Source organism: Dendrobates tinctorius, unplaced genomic scaffold, assembly GCF_039654945.1.
Source record: "Dendrobates tinctorius isolate UK_male_01 unplaced genomic scaffold, ASM3965494v1 ptg000060l, whole genome shotgun sequence".
Taxonomy (NCBI): domain Eukaryota; kingdom Metazoa; phylum Chordata; class Amphibia; order Anura; family Dendrobatidae; genus Dendrobates; species Dendrobates tinctorius.
Window position 1 is genome coordinate 13,830,671 of NW_027361728.1, and position 18,077 is coordinate 13,848,747.

The following is an 18,077-nucleotide window of genomic DNA, read 5'->3' on the forward strand; positions in this document are numbered from 1 at the left end:
GCAGGCTCACCATGCAAGTCTCCAATGCTTAATAAAAAGTGTAATTAAAGTTTGATCAACAACATTTAGACAAGCGTGTGAAATACTGGGAGAATATAGTCTGGTCAGATGACACCAAATAAAATTCTTTGGATGCCCTAATACACACCATGTTAAAACACCAACATCACATTTGGAGGTGGGAACATCATGATGTGGGACTGTTTTTCAGCATACAGCACTGGCAAACTTAATGTAATTGAAGGAAGGATGAATGGACAAATGTAATAAGACATTGTGAACATAACATTGTGAACATGACATTGTTTAGTCTTTGCTAGTTGCTCCGATTCAAAATTAGCTACAGATTTCTATGCCATATTTTCCATATTTTCCCCTTTGAAAAATCATGATAAAGCAAAATGTTGGAACGTTTTGGTTCTATTGGCCCAGTAACTGAATGATAGTAAATAGTTTGACTGTCATCAAGCAGCAAAAACACTTGTTAGGCCTGTTTCACACATCAGTTTTTTCAAATCAGTCAAAATCCGCCAAAAAGTGAAAATGGCGGATCCGCTAAAATGTGTAAAAACGGATGCAAGCGGATGATACGGATCCGTTTTTTGACGGATCCGCTAAACTGATTTTTGTACGGATTCGTCAAACACCGGATCCATTCCATCCGCTGGCATCCGTTTTTGCCATCCGTTGGATCCATTTTCTGACGGATCCGTTTTTCCACACCTCCAAAATGGGATGCTCCCAAATATGATTGGTTCTTGGAAAATGCTCCCAAATGTGATCGGATACTGGAAACTAGGGAAAAATATATCTATGGTGTTGTAAAACAATATCTTTGAAAGGTTGTAGAGCTAGTGGCAGCGATGGAAGGAGTTATTGCGAGTATTAACAGCTTCTGTGTGGAATTTGATCTTCACTGCGATCGGTTGGCAATTATTGCTCTCCAGAGGGAGAAAAGAAGACTGCAAATCATGCGTTGGAAAAGGAAGAGACGACGGCAGTGGATTCATCCGATAAATGCACAGAGGTTTACCCTTGGCGTGTTTTCTACACTGTATCTTGAATTGAGGGATAATCCGGACAAGTTCTTCAACTATGTGCGCATGAGACAGGACCTGGTGCTGTGGATGGGAAGCATATTAGGATTGTGAAACCCATTGGATCTGGATCAGAATTTTTCAACTACAAGAAATTCTTTTCAATTGTACTTATGGCCATTGCAGACACCAACTGCAAATTTATTGCCGTGGACATTGGTGCGTATGGTCGTTCAAATGATTCTCAGGTCTTCAAGATGTCCGCAATGGACCGTCGTTTGTATGGAGACAATTTTGATTTCCCACTTCCAAGACCACTTCCTGGAACAACAGGCCCGCCAATGCCATTTGTGTGTGTTGGTGATGACGCATTTCAGCTGTCCAAACATCTTCTCAAGCCATATGGTAGTCATGGATTGACACACGGGAAAAAAATATTTAACTATCGATTGACCAGAGCGCAAAGAGTTGTGGAGTGCGCTTTTGGGATTTTAACTGCAAAATGGAGAGTGCTGTTGACGGCCATAAAAATGAAAACTGACACTGTGGATGAGGAGGTGAAGGCATGTGTCATCCTGCACAACTTTGTACTTTTAAAGGAACCTGTTTCCATGGAAGAAAATGATTGTGAAACCACCTTGTGGGATTATCAGCGGATAAGTGTTCGGAGTACTGGGTCAGCGTCAAGAATGAGGGACACATTTGCGGATTATTTTCTGTCACCAGAAGGAAGATTGGAGTGGCAAGATGACAAGGTATAATTTTTTTTTTTTTTTTACCAAGGTTCCTTTTTTGGATAAGAAAAACTTTAGTAATTTTTCCTTTTTTAGTTTGATACCTTTACACAAATTTTTTTCCTTTTTTAGCTTTGATACCTTTACAAAAATTTTGGGTAATAACAGTGTTGTGTTTTATTACCTGTACACCACCAGTGTAATTTACCAAGTGTTGTGTATTTGTATCTGTACACCACCGGTGTACTTTGAAATGTCACCATGTGTTGTGTATTTGTATCTGTACACCACCGGTGTACTTTGAAATGTTACCATGTGTTGTGTATTTGTATCTGTACACCACCGGTGTACTTTCAACCTTTTTCCAAGAACTTAAGAAAAAAAGGAAAATACACAATAAAATTCTTTTGAAACAGAAACATGTTTATTTTTCAATTTTTTTTCAAAATTATAAAATGTTTTATTATTTTTGAGAAAACTGTTTGTTTTTTTTTCAGAAGGGAGGATGGACAGAGGGAGGATGTGATGGAATAGGTGCATGGGTAGAATGGGATGCTTCGGAGAGTACAGCCACTAGAGCATTGTGACAAGCTTGCATCACATGCATCTGCTGGTGAGTACTTAAACCTTGCATTTGCTGGATAACTGACTGAAAAAAAAAGTCTCGGCGTCTGGTTTGACTCTGCATTCATCCGTTCCATGTAGCTTCTGAGTTCCATGATACTTTGATTTATCATGTTCAACCCAGAAGCTAACTGTTGTCCACAAGTGTGGAATCCATTCTGGATGGATGAGTTCAGACTCAAACAGTCAGACAAGGTCATCCTTTCCTGACCTCTCAGACGCTGCCGTCCAGAACCAAAAGTTGGTAGAGATGTTGCGGCAGTGTCAGAGGGGTGGGGTAAAGGGTACTGTAAGTTGTCACCAGCAGCTTCATGTGATGAAGTCTGCCCTGCAGCCGCAGTGCTGGTGGAGGGGATAGAGGGACAAAACAAGAGGGAAGGTAGACAGGGGTCGGATACCTCGATGTGGTCACCGGTGGCGGTCTCCGAAGGGATCCCTCCAGAGGGAGGCAATTCAGAAGCAGGCTCCCGAGTGCTGCAGACGGTGCTAAAAAAAGAGAAAAAAATATATTAATATATTTATATTTCATTTAACATTGCTGAAAAAAACATGTAAACATTTGTACTACAGAAATGGTGTGTGGAATATTTACCTTCTGCTCACCATCGTTGACCGGAGGAACGACAGGGCTCTGTAATGTTTCTACGGGGTGCTCCTGTGTCCTCCCGATCCACTCGGCGCCTGCATCTCCTTGTTGAAGTCCCTCTTGAAGCGATTCCTGAGCGACCGCCACCGTATGATAACCCTGTCACCTGTGAAGGAAAAAAAAAAGTGGTTAGTATTCAACACTTCACATGCTGGAATATAAGTTACTGAAACTGGAATACTTACGCACAATATCCCTGGCCCTCGCATCGAGCTCGTCCCAGTTCTCTACAACCTCTGAACACACTTCATCCCATAGCCGTCGGGTGGTTGGTTGGTCGGCATGTAAGCGGTTTGCCATGCTCCACAGCGGCTCCCGTGGTTGGACAACCTCAATGAGGAGGTCGACATCAATAACAAGAGCCTCTTCCACATGTCGTTGGGGAGCACGCTGTGAAACCTGTGAAGAAACAAAAGTAAACAAAAAAAAATTACATTCAAACACATGAGGAACGACAGGGCTCTGTAATGTTTCTACGGGGTGCTCCTGTGCCCTCCCGATCCACTCGGGGCCTGCATCTCCTTGTTGAAGTCCCTCTTGAAGCGATCCCTGAGCGACCGCCACCGTATGATAACCCTGTCACCTGTGAAGGAAAAAAAAAGTGGTTAGTATTCAACACTTCACATGCTGGAATATAAGCTACTGAAATTGGAATACTTACGCACAAAATCCCTGGCCCTCGCATGGAGCTCGTCCCAGTTCTCTACAACCTCTGAACACACCTCATCCCATAGCCGTCGGGTGGTTGATTGGTCGGCATGTAAGCAGTTTGCCATGTTCCACAGCGGCTCCCGTGGTTGGTCAACCTCAATGAGGAGGTCGACATCAATAACAAGAGCCTCTTCCACATGTCGTTGGGGAGCACGCTGTGAAACCTGTGAAGAAAAAAAGTAAACAAAAAAAAAGATTACATTCAAACACATTCTATCACCCATTCTATCACCCAAATAAAGTGTTACTTACCGCTCGCCGACCACCAGATGCAGCACCTCGATGACACTGGGATGTCCTGGGAGTCGCTCTAGTGCGGGCACCGGATTCTGAAGACTGTAAAAAAAAAAAAATGTTATGGCTGTATGGATGCGTAGTTATTGTATGTGCTGTGATGAATGTTTGTGTTGGGTGTAGCATTATGTATGTATGTGTTTTTATATCTGCTAAACTTACACTCTGCATGCCCCCTCCTTGTATTTCTCCACCCTGCCTGTCTCCTCCTGGAAGCTCCTCAGATTCAGCTTCTTGTGAAAACATAATACATGCATATAGGGTTAAAAAAAAAAAAATGAAAAAAAGAGTAAAAAATATAAAATTTTTACCTCAGTTCGCTGATGCTGTGAGGGGGAGCTCCCAGAAGAAGGCATATTAAACTGCTGCGGTTTTGCTGACGGGTCTGCTGCGGAATTGCTGGCGGTTCTGCTGCAACCTTGCTGGCGGGTCTGCTGTGGAATTGCTGGCGGTTCTGCTGCAACCTTGCTGGCTGGATCTGTAAGTATAAAGACACTTGTTTAGCTACTATACAAAGGATTAAATAAGCTTTCAGGCCTTTATACTTACTTGGAAAACTGAAATGTTTTCCTAGGATGCTCTGCTGCAACCTTGCTGGTGGGTCTGCTGCAACCTTGCTGGCTGGACCTGCAAGTATAAAGAGAATTTTAGTAACATAAAACAAAAAAAATTCTTCATTGGTATTAATGTGTGTAATTCCCTGAAACTCTCACTGAGAGTATACCCAAGTGTTTGTCCTGAAACTCTCACTGAGAGTATACCCACGTGTTTGCATGTGTGTAATTCCCTGAAATTCTCACTGAGTATACCCAAGTGTTTGCATGTGTGTAATTCCCTGAAACTCTCACTGAGAGTATACCCAAATGTGTTTGCATGTGTGTAATTCACTGAAACTCTCACTGAGAGAATACCCAAATGTGTTTGCATGTGTGTAATTCACTGAAACTCTCACTGAGAGTATACCCAAATGTATTTGCATGTGTGTAATTCCCTGAAACTCTCACTGAGAGTATACCCAAGTGTTTGCCCTGAAACTCTCACTGAGAGTATACCCAAATGTGTTTGCATGTGTGTAATTCACTGAAACTCTCACTGAGAGTATACCCAAGTGTTTGCCCTGAAACTCTCACTGAGAATATACCCAAATGTGTTTGCATTTGTGTAATTCACTCAAACTGTCACTGAGAGTATGCCCAAATGTGTTTGCATGTGTGTAATTCCCTGAAACTCTCACTGAGAGTATGCCCAAATGTGTTTGCATGTGTGTAATTCACTGAAACTCTCACTGAGAGTATACCCAAGTGTTTGCCCTGAAACTCTCACTGAGAGTATACCCAAATGTGTTTGCATGTGTGTAATTCACTGAAACTCTCACTGAGAGTATGCCCAAATGTGTTTGCATGTGTGTAATTTGCTGAAACTCTCACTGAGAGTATACCCAAGTGTTTGCATGTGTGTAATTCCCTGAAACTCTCACTGAGAGTATACCCAAGTGTTTGCCCTGAAACTCTCACTGAGAGTATACCCAAGTGTTTGCATGTGTAAATTCCCTTACAATCTCTCACTTGAGAGTATAACCACACTTGTATACCAAAAACCAACACTTAATGTAACCTTTTTTACACGTATACCCATACTTAATTTTACCTGGTTTTAAAATAATACAACGGACAGTTTTTAAAAACAGTTTTTATTAAAAAAATTTTTATTTTTTTTCACAAGTAGGAGCTACTCTGCTCCTTATTTTAAATACCAGTGTCGTAGCTGCTTTTGTTCTGACCAAGCGTCAGCTGTCCAGATCACCAGTGAGTCTGAATTGTGAGGTTTTTCGCCCTTTCTGTTGCAAGCGCTTGGAGACAAAGAGACTTCAACACACAAGCCGTGGTCAAATCACTTTATCTGACGTAATGAAATACAAGATATGTTTTTATACCATTTACAACAATATGTGACTCTATGGAGCTCATTTGGCCCCCACCATCACCTCAGGGTCGTACCTTGTTTACAATATACCCAGAACACGTTGTTGAGAACAAATATGATAACAAGTATAGTTTCCTTGAAGACAGAGACTAGTAGTCTACATAAGAATAATAAGAATAATACATAGCAATATTAGGCAAAAGGCAACTGAAGTCTTAAAGGCATTTAAAGGGATATAAAAGCAAACCATTAACTCTTCTATATCAATTTCCCCCTTTTGTAAATGGTATAACCTTTGCCACAGGGTCAGCTGATGTCCACAAAGGAGCTACTGTCTCATGGGTCTAGTACCCATAAGGGGGCTTCCTACCTGCTTCGCCCATCCACCCTCAGTGTGGACACTCACTTTCCCCATCAGCAATGGCCACCTGGGGTCTATGATACACTACAGAAGGTTCAGCCTTAGATTCTTTTTTTTCACACATACATTATTCAGTAGCTTAAGTAATACATATATTAGCGCTTTTACGGCTACTTAAAATAATAAGCAAAACAACAAAATTTGCATACAAGTCTGTACAATGCCAAAAAAAATCCATCCTGCTAAGCTATTAAACCAATTTGCTGGATTTAGGAAAGAGAATGTGTTACCCCACCAGGAGTCTCTGTTTGCACTGTGTTGCTTTAACCATTGGTCTCTAAGTTAACCTATTTTGTCTATACTGGCCCTGATCTGGTGATTGCCAGCAGGTTCGATATAATTACAACAGGTGGGACCAATTATTTGACACATTCCTCCTTCTTTTGCTGTCAGGTAATCTAGTACTATAGTATGTTGATTAGTAACTACGATTAATTGTCTCTGTATTGTATTAGTTTCATTAAGAACTTCAAGAATCTGGAAAATCTGATCATCCAGGTAGTCGGTAGCTTCCACTAATTTATCCCACATTTGGGTTATGAAGGGGTATATTAGCATACTACTGAATATTTTATTTGTTATCCCCATTTCTACTAGATGCGGCCTACCATTTGGCTTATTGTCTGCAGCCCTTCTATACGAGGTGTGAATTGGAACTGCTGCAGTGTCTATTTTACTATGAGGAACTATGAAAGTGGCTGGTGTCAGTTTAGCAAGAGTGCAGACCCCTCTTATATCCGGGCTCACCCACCTGTAGGCACGATGTCCGCAAACCAAGAATACTCCTTTGGGGAGAACACAAACGTGACCAGGGGTTTGTATACATTGGTATAAACTCAAAAGTCCTGACATAGGCTTATGGGCGCACCAAGTATTATTCATTTGTTTTCCACTTACACCAGATGTACATTTACCCCTTTCTTTCCTTATTATTTTACCCGTAGATGATTTACAGCCTTCAACACCATCTTGGCACACCGTATCATTAACCTGTGTTTGATCGCGAGTGTATATGCGGAAGCAATTATTGTCCTCACCACAGGTGTCTGCTCCAGTGTGTTGAAGACTGAACTACAGTCCATCATTGGGAATAGGGTCTGAGTGAGGGATTTCAGTCCTCCTCCTGGTGACCATATTTCCGACATCTGAGTCATATTCCCGCCACCACATTTGTACTTTTAGGCCGCTTTATATTAAACTGAAACCAGGGATTAGCGGCCCATTCGACTATAGCCAATGAGGCAGATATATCATGGGGCACACCTAGATTGAGTCCAAGTCTCATTGTGTATGCAGTGTGGGGTTAATACCTCCCATGGCTCCAGCGGTAAGGCTAAGTACGGCATAGTCCTCGCAGATACAGGGCTGTGTGTACAGATCCAACAGTCCTTCGGTTTCTGTCCTTCCATGTCCTTTATAAGAAGAGCATGATGCCGAATAAGTTTGTTTTCCCAATCAGCATTTAAGAGGTTGTCTTGTGTCTCTGTAGAGTGCAGTAACCCTGTCACTGCCAGCAAGGTGATGATGAGAACAGTCATTCTCCTGTTGACAGGACCTTCTTGCAGTGACTGGCGTGGATCCAGGTGAGCTTTCTCTCAAGTTTTACTGAAGTGGATTTGGTCAGCTGGACTTGGAAGGGGCCGTCAAATCGTGGGTCCAGGCTCCTCACGTGTATGCGTATAACCACCCAATCACCTGGATTCAGCTGATGCACATCTGCACTGGCATTAGGATCTGGAATGTATGAGAACACATGTTTATGCACCACAATAAGTCTTTCCTGCAAGGCCTGGACGTAGGGTGACATAGCACCGTGTTGCATTTGTAGCACCTGTGGGAAGTACAGACCAGTCTTTGGTGCACTACCAACAGGACTTCAGAAGGATACAAGCATGTGTTTCTATTTGGAGTGTGTCTGACTGAAAAGAGTGCAAGAGGCAAGCACTCTACCCAGCTCTTTCCTGTGTCTGCCATGGCCTTTTGAATTTTCAGTTTAAGTGTCCCATTTAGTCTTTCCACTTTCCCACTACTTTGTGGCCTATATGGTGTATGAAATGTTTGCTGTACACCCGGGGGCCTGCATGACTTCCCTCATTATTTCTCCCGTGAAGTGTGTACCCCTATCTGTTTCTGTGGCTTCTGGGACACCATACCTGCAGATCAGTTCTTTCATCAGTTTGTCTGTAGTCATTTTAGCATTTGCACATTTTATCGGATAGGCTTCCGGCCAACCAGAGAAGAGATCTACACATACTAGGATATTTGCATACACTCCTACCTTGGTAGCTGTATGTCGTCAATCTGTCTCTGAAACGGGTAGAGAGGCCTAGATGTCGCTTTCTTAGGGACTTTTACTGTTTTACCTGGATTGTGCTGTGCACAGATGAGGCATGATTGTACAAGTTTCGCGGCTGCGTAACTGAAACCAGGAGCGATCCAGTAGGCATCTACCATGGCACACATGTGACTTTTTGAGGTGTGAGTGGGGCCATGTGCTGCTTGCGCCATGATTGGGAACAGGGACTTTGGTGGGCACAATTTATCCTTATTCTCCCATACTCGATTTGAGTTCAGCTCAGCTCCCAGTCTCCCCGGGTGTACCTTCTCTGTTTGGGCAGCTTTTTGCTGGAGGGATTTCAGGACATCTAGGCTCAATGTGGCTGGAATATGCTGACTCCCCGCCACCATCCACTGCTCTCTCTAGGCTGCCTTGTGCTACTTTAGCAGCCTCGTTCACCCTTCTGTTGCCCTCTACCTCCACGGAGTCACCTTTGTGTGTGCTTTTACCTTGACAATGCCAACCTGGACTGTAACATTAATGCCTCCATCAATTGTTTCACCAGCTCTGCATTTTTAATGGGCTTCGAATCTGTGAAAATATTAGCGACTTTACCTGCAGCGGCTCTACACGCCTCAGTGAGTGCCTTCAACTCTGCCTCCTGCGCCGACATGTGAGGAGAGAGTGGTTCCGCTTGGATTACCTCATGTGAGGATACTACTGCATATCCAGTGTAGAATCGTCCATCCTGGTGGTATCTGGAGCCATCTACAAAAAAGAAACTCAAAGTCTGCATTAGGAACAGGTTTTTCATGAACGTGGGCAGACCCAACCTTCTCCTGACTCATCAGTTCTATGCAGACATGTTCATGTGTCATGTCAAAGTATCCTTCCTCACTCGCTAATACGGTCACCAATTCCCCCTTTTCTGAATCCACAGGCAGGAGGGTGGCTGGATTCAGAACGTTACATCTTTTGAGGGTGACATACTCAGGAATTAGTAAAGCAGACTCAAGTCGGAGCTGTCTGGCGTTAGACAGATGTTTTGGTTGAACTTGTACGAGTATGGCATGGATGTCATGTGGGGAATAGATTGTCAAAAGAAACGTCAGTGTGATCTCACATGCCTTTCCTAGTAGTAGTGCAGCTGCTCCTACCGCACAGACACAATCAATTTTGTGTGAGGTCCCGGGTCTGATGACAAGCAGTCATAAAGTGGTTGGAATATTTGTGAAGCGGACCTTTATCCAAGGCCTACTGTAGGTCACTAAACCTAGGAAAGTGCATAGATGCTGATGTGACCTGGGTAGAGGGAGATCTTGAATTGCCTGTTTCCTGTCAGTTGTCTGGTACCTTCGGCAATATAATGTCCCAACAAATGTCACCTTTTGTTTGTAATACTGTAATTTGTCACGTGAGACCTTGCAACCCTTAGGGTCATCCACGTACTGTAATAGTACAATCAGCGGATGAGGTGATTGCCACTACTCAAGGATCTTTGCCATCACTGCTGAATAGATGGCAGGGGATTTCTTTCCCCCTTTGTGGGAAGACTGTCCAACAATATTGTTCATCTTTATGAGTAAAGGAAAAAGATACTGACAGTCAGGGTGCAGGGGTACAGAGAACAATGCACCTGCTAAATCAATGACTGTGAAACATTTTGACATTACTGGGATCTGTGACAGTATTGTGTGTGTGTGTTAGGGACGATTGAGGTCACACTCACTGTATCATCATTAATAGCCCTTAAGTCATGAACCTTTCTGTAAGTGTCAGCAAACCCTTGAGTCCTTTTTTTCCTAATGGGATACAAAGTGGTGTCGCAGGGGGAAGATCTTTGCAGTCCAGGGGGGGTTTCTTTGCACCAGAACCCCTGCCTTAACATACTCTCTAATATCTCTGCTCGGGGCAATTGATTTGGCTAGGCTCAAGGGGTATTGCTTAAAACAAGGAGAAGTGGTTCCTTTTTTTTTTTCCAATTTAATCATGACAGGGGGAATGGGCAACCAACCCACATCATTTTTCCCCCCTTGCCCAAACAGTGTCTGGCACCTGTCCCATTTCTTCATCCTCAGGCATTTTGGTGTCAGGTGTTAGATTCACCGCTTTTGTCATATACACCATTGCCGCAATCTTACACAAATGTTTATCTGAGAGGGGACTTGTGACTGTAATACCCTCAGGAGAGTACTGTATGATGGCCGGGATCGCACTCAGCACATCTGCTCCCAGTAAATTCATAGGGGTATTGTCACTAACAATAAGTTTTGTAAGTACCACAATTCCAGCACCTCACTGTTTCTATGTCCTTAGGTCCCTTATTACGTCTCCACTTTTTTCCTTGTGCTCCAGCATACATGACAGGTCGTCTTATTGTCCTTGTTTGCTCAACTTCTTTAGCTACCTTAGCTATCTTTTCGGATCTACATATCTCCATTCAGGTCTGGCGTCTCGTAAGTCTTTGTTCATACCGTCAATGAATGCATTCACCAGTATTCTAACATCAAGTGGGTTTATGCAAATGTACCCCATGTCTGCCCATTTTCTTAGTGACTCATAGTACGTCTCCCCAGACCGTGCAGATTTATCATCCATGCCCCAAGCCTGATTCTTTGTCACATCTGTGTGTGTCTTAATTATATGTCTTAGTGCGTCACCTGCCTTTAAACTCAGCAACCTCTCTAGGTCTGCCCAGGTACACTTATATGTCTGCTGTATTTCCTTTATGTGTCTGTAAAATGGGAATGATTGGTCTTCAGGGTCAGGCAACTGCTTCAACAAAGCTAGCTGGTCAGAGGGGCTCCAGGGATAATACACCTGCATATTTCTTATTCTAGTCGCACTTCTAGGTCCTGATGGGGTTGGTCGTCTGATGTCTACTGTCAGCTTACTCCTCGAAGGTCAATGTCCCCACTACCCACACTATTATGTCAGCTTCTTATGATCTTGTCTGGACAGGATTTAGTGCAACTCGCTTAGGTCAGTAGCAAAGGTCACACAAGTAGCTATTCAGTCTGGGTTTGTCTGAGTCTGATCACAGTGTTTACAAGTCCATCTGTTTTGTCTGGGTCTCTGGTTAAATTTTGTCAATCAAAACATTCATAATACACCTTCCATACTGCTGCACATTCATTCTCAAGCATCATTTATTCACTTGCTATTTTCTTCCCTTGTCTGTGCCTTTTTGTACATCCAAACATTCACACTCTGGTATTTTTGCCTTTTTAAATATTGGTCCAACCTGTTTCACTGCTTCCTTTCTTCTCTGTCTTTTACAATTTGCATAGCTGTCTTGGATCTCATTGGGGGCACCGACTGTACACAGAAAAAGTTGCCATGGTTTCAACCTTTTTCTGCCGACAGCTCACCTTTCTTCTGAAATGCCCTCCCAGTGTGCCTGGACCTCTGTCTTACAGGCCACACTTAGCACGTCAGAGAGAGCCTGCCAAGGTGTAGTGGGAAGGCTCCTTGCCTCTCACCCGGTAGACCTACAGGATGTAACGGGAAGGCTCTCTGCCTCTCACCCGCTAGATCAGCTGACTAGATAGGAATAGGCCTTTTTCCTTCTAGCCCTGCTCCATTGTGGGAAGGCTACTTCAACTTAGACAGCTCACCTTTCTTCTGAAATGCCCTTCTGTGTGTCTGGACCTCTGTCTTACAGCCCACACATAGCAAGTCAGAGTGAGCCTGCCAAGGTATATCCAGAGGGCTCCTCGCCCTCGCCTCTCACCCACAACAAAAAACCCGCTGACTAAAGTAAGAAGGCCCAGGTGTGATAGGCCTCTGACCTACTTTATCAGCCGTACAGTCGGCTACCTCCTCTGTAGATACACAATTTGCTATACAAATCAATCACACAACTAGAAGCAGGTTCAAACACATTAATGACCAAACAATCACTTACAATTACCAAACAATCACTTACAATGACCAAACAATCACTTACAATTTCCTTCTAGAGTAGGCACCATATTTTACTTTTAACTTCCAACTTCAATTAAGTACTGTTGCTTTAAAATGCACAAATCAAATAACGAGCATTTCATCAAGGACAACCACAGAGAATCTGAGCACAGCTCTGTGAATCCTCTCATTAGACACTAAGCAGAGATAAGACGAGGGGAGCGAGAGAAGGGGAGAAAAGAAACCGCGCAGCGCCATCCTTCCCCCTCCCATCAGAATGTAGTGTTGTACTTCAACTAATTTCGTAGTTTTTTAGACTTATCAAAATCAATTTCTACAAAGAAACTCAAAATCACGGGATTTCACTGTAAGAGCAGATAACTGTATAATGAGATTAACCATGCCTTGCCCTTTTTCTGGCCAAATGCATTCAGGAAACTTTACAATGCAATGCCACATATAACACGAGCAATATCATTACTCAATTCAATCAGTCTCTGATTTAGATTTGAAATTTCTATAACGCATCTGTCCGGGATTCCACCACAACTAGAAAGGTAACAATCTCTTGACACAAAAATGATGTGTGATGATTCATTCATACGTGCTCATTCAGGGATTTTTTTTATACTCAATTCATTCAGTCTCTGAACTCATTCAGAGGTTCTCATAGACATACATACAAGGATTCACGCAGCCTGCCTATCTTGGACCTTGGATTTAACACCTTAACCTACAGCAGTGTCTACTGACACTCTGAGAACACCAAAGCCAACTTTTTTAAACAACAAGAATCAATGAAAACCAAACCAACGTCAGAAGGTCCAAAACAACCAAAAACCACAGCCCTATACAAAATACAGCCTCATATGATTTACTGCCAATCAAAAACAACAACAACAACTGCACAGAGTCTATCCCAGACTTTGTGCTACACAGTACACCAGTACACAACCAGTTAGTACTTAGTATATTGCCAGAACATTATAACAGATAATACAGATGACAATTATTATCTTATTACTCTATTATTCAACTCTCATACAGACATACTCACCACTCACTGGTGATGTGGGTTCTTTTGAACCGTGTTTGTACAGTCTTACCCAGAGATATGTAGACATCCTTAGAAAGGTTGCAGATGCAGAATCAATGTAAGAATAAATGTTCTCACCTGCTGCAGCCTGGATTCTGCATTTTCAACCTCCCAGGAAGCTCCCACATACGGATTCCAAATAGGCTGGTTTCCACGGCCCCACGTTGGGCACCAAAACTGTCGTAGCTGCTTTTGTTCTGACCAAGCGTCAGCTGTCCAGATCACCAGGGAGTCCGAATTGTGAGGTTTTTCACCCTTTCTGTTGCAAGCGCTTGGAGACAAAGAGACTTCAACACACAAGCCGTGGTCAAATCACTTATCTGATGTAATGAAATACAAGATATGTTTTTATACCATTTACAACAATATGTGACTCTATGGAGCTCATTTGGCCCCCACCATCATCTCAGGGTCGTACCTTGTTTACAATATACCCAGAACACGTTGTTGAGAACAAATATGATAACAAGTATAGTTTCCTTGAAGACAGAGACTAGTAGTCTACATAAGAATAATAAGAATAATACATAGCAATATTAGGCAAAAGGCAATTGAAGTCTTAAAGGCATTTAAAGGGATATAAAAGCAAACCATTAAGGCTAAGTGCACACGTACCGGAACTCTCGCGGAAATTACCGCGAGAATTCCGGAATTCCAGTCCGCGGGAAAATCGCATTTTAAATTCCCGTGATTTTCCCGCGGAAAAACTAGCATTTTGCAAGCGTAATTAGCTTGCAAAATGCTAGCGTTTTCCAAGCGATCTGTAGCATCGCTTGGAGAACTGATTGACAGGTTGGTCACACTCGTCAAACATAGTAAACTACTCGTCAGTAGTAAAAGATAGAATGTAAAAAAAAAAATAAAAAATATTGTTATTCTTACCTTCCGACGTCCCGCGCAGGCGTTCCCAGTAGTCCTTTGCGAAAATGCCCGCGATGACGTCAGTTCTCGCGGGATCGCGACGTCTCGCGGTAATTCGCGATGACGTTGCGCGAATTACCGCGAGACTTTGCGATCCCGCGAAATCGGACGCCATCGCGGGCATTTTCGCAAAGGACTACTGGGAACGGGAGCGTGGAGAGAGGCGGGAAGGCTGTGCGGGACGTCGGAGGGTGAGAATAACAATATTTTTTACTTTAAATTCTATTTTTTACAGGGATATGGTACCCAAAGCCCGGAGGACAGTCTCCTCTCCTCCGGACCGTGGGTACCATCCGCAATTGTTCTGCTTACTTTCCGCATGGTGTGCACAGCCACATGCGGGAAGGAAGCGGAACAATGCATTCCTATGGGTGCGGGATCGCAGCGATTCCACAAAATAATGAGCATGCTGCGTTTTTTAGCACAGCATTGCGGAATCCCATAGGAATGCATGGGATGCTTATTTTTCGCGTTTTCGCAGCAAAATCGTGCGGTTAAAACTGCCGTGGAAACGCGAAAAAAACGCCACGTGTGAACTCAGCCTAACTCTTCTATATCACCACAATAAATGAAAAATAAAAAAACAGTAATATACAACAGAAACACCACATACAACACCACAGTTACACCACATACAATACACAGCACAATTGCAAATATGGAAATAAAATTACAGTACTATGAAAATAAAATTCAGTACACATGCAACAGAAAAACAATTAAAGTATGAAAAAAAGGCATAATAAAAATACACACACACACACACACATAGACATGCAACACTGGGAGGCCACGAACATACATGCAGGAAGGCAGACCACACACACACAGGTAACACAACACAATCACAGCACAATTGCAAATATGGAAATAAAATTACAGTACTATGAAAATAAAATTCAGTACACATGCAACAGAAAAACAATTAAAGTATGAAAAAAAGGCATAATAAAAATACACACACACACACGCACACATATGCAACACTGGGAGGCCACGAACATACATGCAGGAAAGCAGACCACACACACACACAAACACGCAGGCCACACACATACGCAGGCCACACACACACAGACAGACCACAAACACACAGGCAGACAAGCCACAGACAGCCCCACACAAATAGTTTAATACTCACACAATTGCAGGCTTTGGTAGCAGGCCTCTTCGTCCTGGCTTGGTGCTTGGTGCTGGGCAGCTGGGCAGGTGCTGTCAGGCCTCTTGCTCCAGGAGCCTTGCAGCTGGGGGTCTTGCTGCTGGGCAGGTTTTACAGCTCAGCTGGGGGTCTTGCTGCTGGGCTGGAGCTGTCTGTCTGGCTCTAGCTCTGTCTCTTCAGTGTGGCTGGTGCCGGATGTTTGTGCCCAATGATTAATTAGCCCACCTTATATAGTTTTTGGACTCTCTGGAAAAGTATCTTTTTTTCTGAGCATGTTCAGTGCGATTTAGCGGATCTCGGCGGATCCGCCGCCCATAGGCGCCCATTCTACCACATGGCGGACGACGGCGGATCCGCTGTCTCCCGCCATTTTGACTGCGCCAAAAAAGTTGCAAAGTCCATTCACCTCAGACAGAATCCACCAGGAATCTGGCGGGTCTGCCAAATAGCGGACGTAACGGACGACCATCCGCCAAAATCCGCCACTAATGTATCTCTATGGGAAAAAATGGCGGATCCGCCACAAGAAAAGCAGATCCGCCATTTTCAAATTTTGGTGGATTTTGACTGATTTGAAAAAACTGATGTGTGAAGCAGGCCTTAGTGTTCAATGAATATTGCTGAGTTTCTGCTGATTCCATCATGGCAGAGAAGGGAAATAATCACTACCTGTTTTCTTATCTGTGCTTTGCCTAAGCTCTGACCAGTTTGAGGAATGAAGGATCCTGTGGAATTTTACCAAAGGTAAAAAGATGAAAAAAAGAGGATTCAGATTATTTCCTATAAATGTTTATTATGGTAAGTACATTTAGCCAACAGTATATGTTGGGAGCATTTTTCCCAACCTATACTGTAACATAGCCATAAGTTCCGCATCCTACTCACCAGGAAGAGCCCAAAAGCGTGCTCATTCATCCTGTCTGCCAGGTATTCGCTCGCATTCTATCTAACTGTATAGGAAAGTGCAGCAAACTGTCCTTTCCTATACAGAGATATACTGTAAAGGAACATATACCATGTGGTATATGTTTCTTTACAATGGGTCCTTATAGTGGATGGATGTTTTGGCATCCATCAGTACAATGGCCACTTTTGGATGCACACCTCCTGAGATCATAAGTCCAACAATGGCCACAAGCATAGTATGGATCTAGTGTAAGGGGGTCGACGAGGAAGCGGGTACCTGCGTGCTGGGTCCAAAACCAGAGAGGCTGCATCCACTGTTCCCGGGGGCAAGCCTGAGTGCCCTTATTCACACAGACGTCAACTTTGACACATGATAAGGTTATTAATACTAGATAGTTCCCGGGGGCAAGCCTGTGTGCCCTTATTCACACAGACGTCAACTTTGACACATGATAAGGTTATTATTACTAGACAGTGTAGGACCGCCCCGACCACAGAGTCAGCTTGTCGATGGTGGGACGGCTTTTATGCTATGTTTGATCAAATACAGTATTACTAAGAACTCTGTATGATTTAAATGCACTTTTGCTTTTTACTTATTTAATTATAGCAAGGTTTTTTTCATTTTGTCTTTTGTAGGTTTTGGACCTCCCCCTGTTGCCTGGGGAAGCTCTAGAGGGGAGGAGCTGCCTGCTGTCGGAGGGGGCAGAAGAGGAGAAAGAAAAAGCGAGAGAAGGAAGGCAGTTTGGCACCAGGGCAGAGCAGCACACAGTCAGGTGAACGGTGTGCTCCGCTCCCCTTCCCATGAGAGAGTATCGGGCCGTTAACAGGCTGTGCTCCAGCCAACCAGGAACATAGGGGCTGCTGCGCTGAGGGACTGAGTGTGCCCAGCAGCAATACGGAAAGCAGGATCACTGTCAGCAGAGCAGAGCTGTGCAGAGCAGAGCCGTGCCAGCAGAGCAGAGCCAAGCCGGGTGCTACAGCAACAAGAGAGAGGAGTGCTCCGTCCGGGGAGCACCTGTGCCACACAGACTAGCGACCGTCGTCACCCACCACCAGCAGCGGGGGACAAGAGAGAAGGAGTTGTACAGGGCGTGCCCGGTGACCGCCATAGAGCCAGGTGTCGGGCGCTTCAGGATCGTGAGTACCGCGCACGTGCCGCCTGAAAGAGACCGGGAGCGTGACCATTATTTTACGTCCCGACTGTGCTAGTGAAAGTCGGCCCAGACAATTGTAACCTGACTTTGCCAGTGTATGTTAACAGAGCCACGCTGGGCTCATACAGGATAGTGGTCCTCATCGTTATTTAGCCACTATAGTATATGGACTAGGGGTGGTGGAAGGTACTGGAGATCGACCACTGTCACCAGAAGACGGGGTATTGTTGTTTGCTAAACCCCATTAATAAAGACACTGCGCCA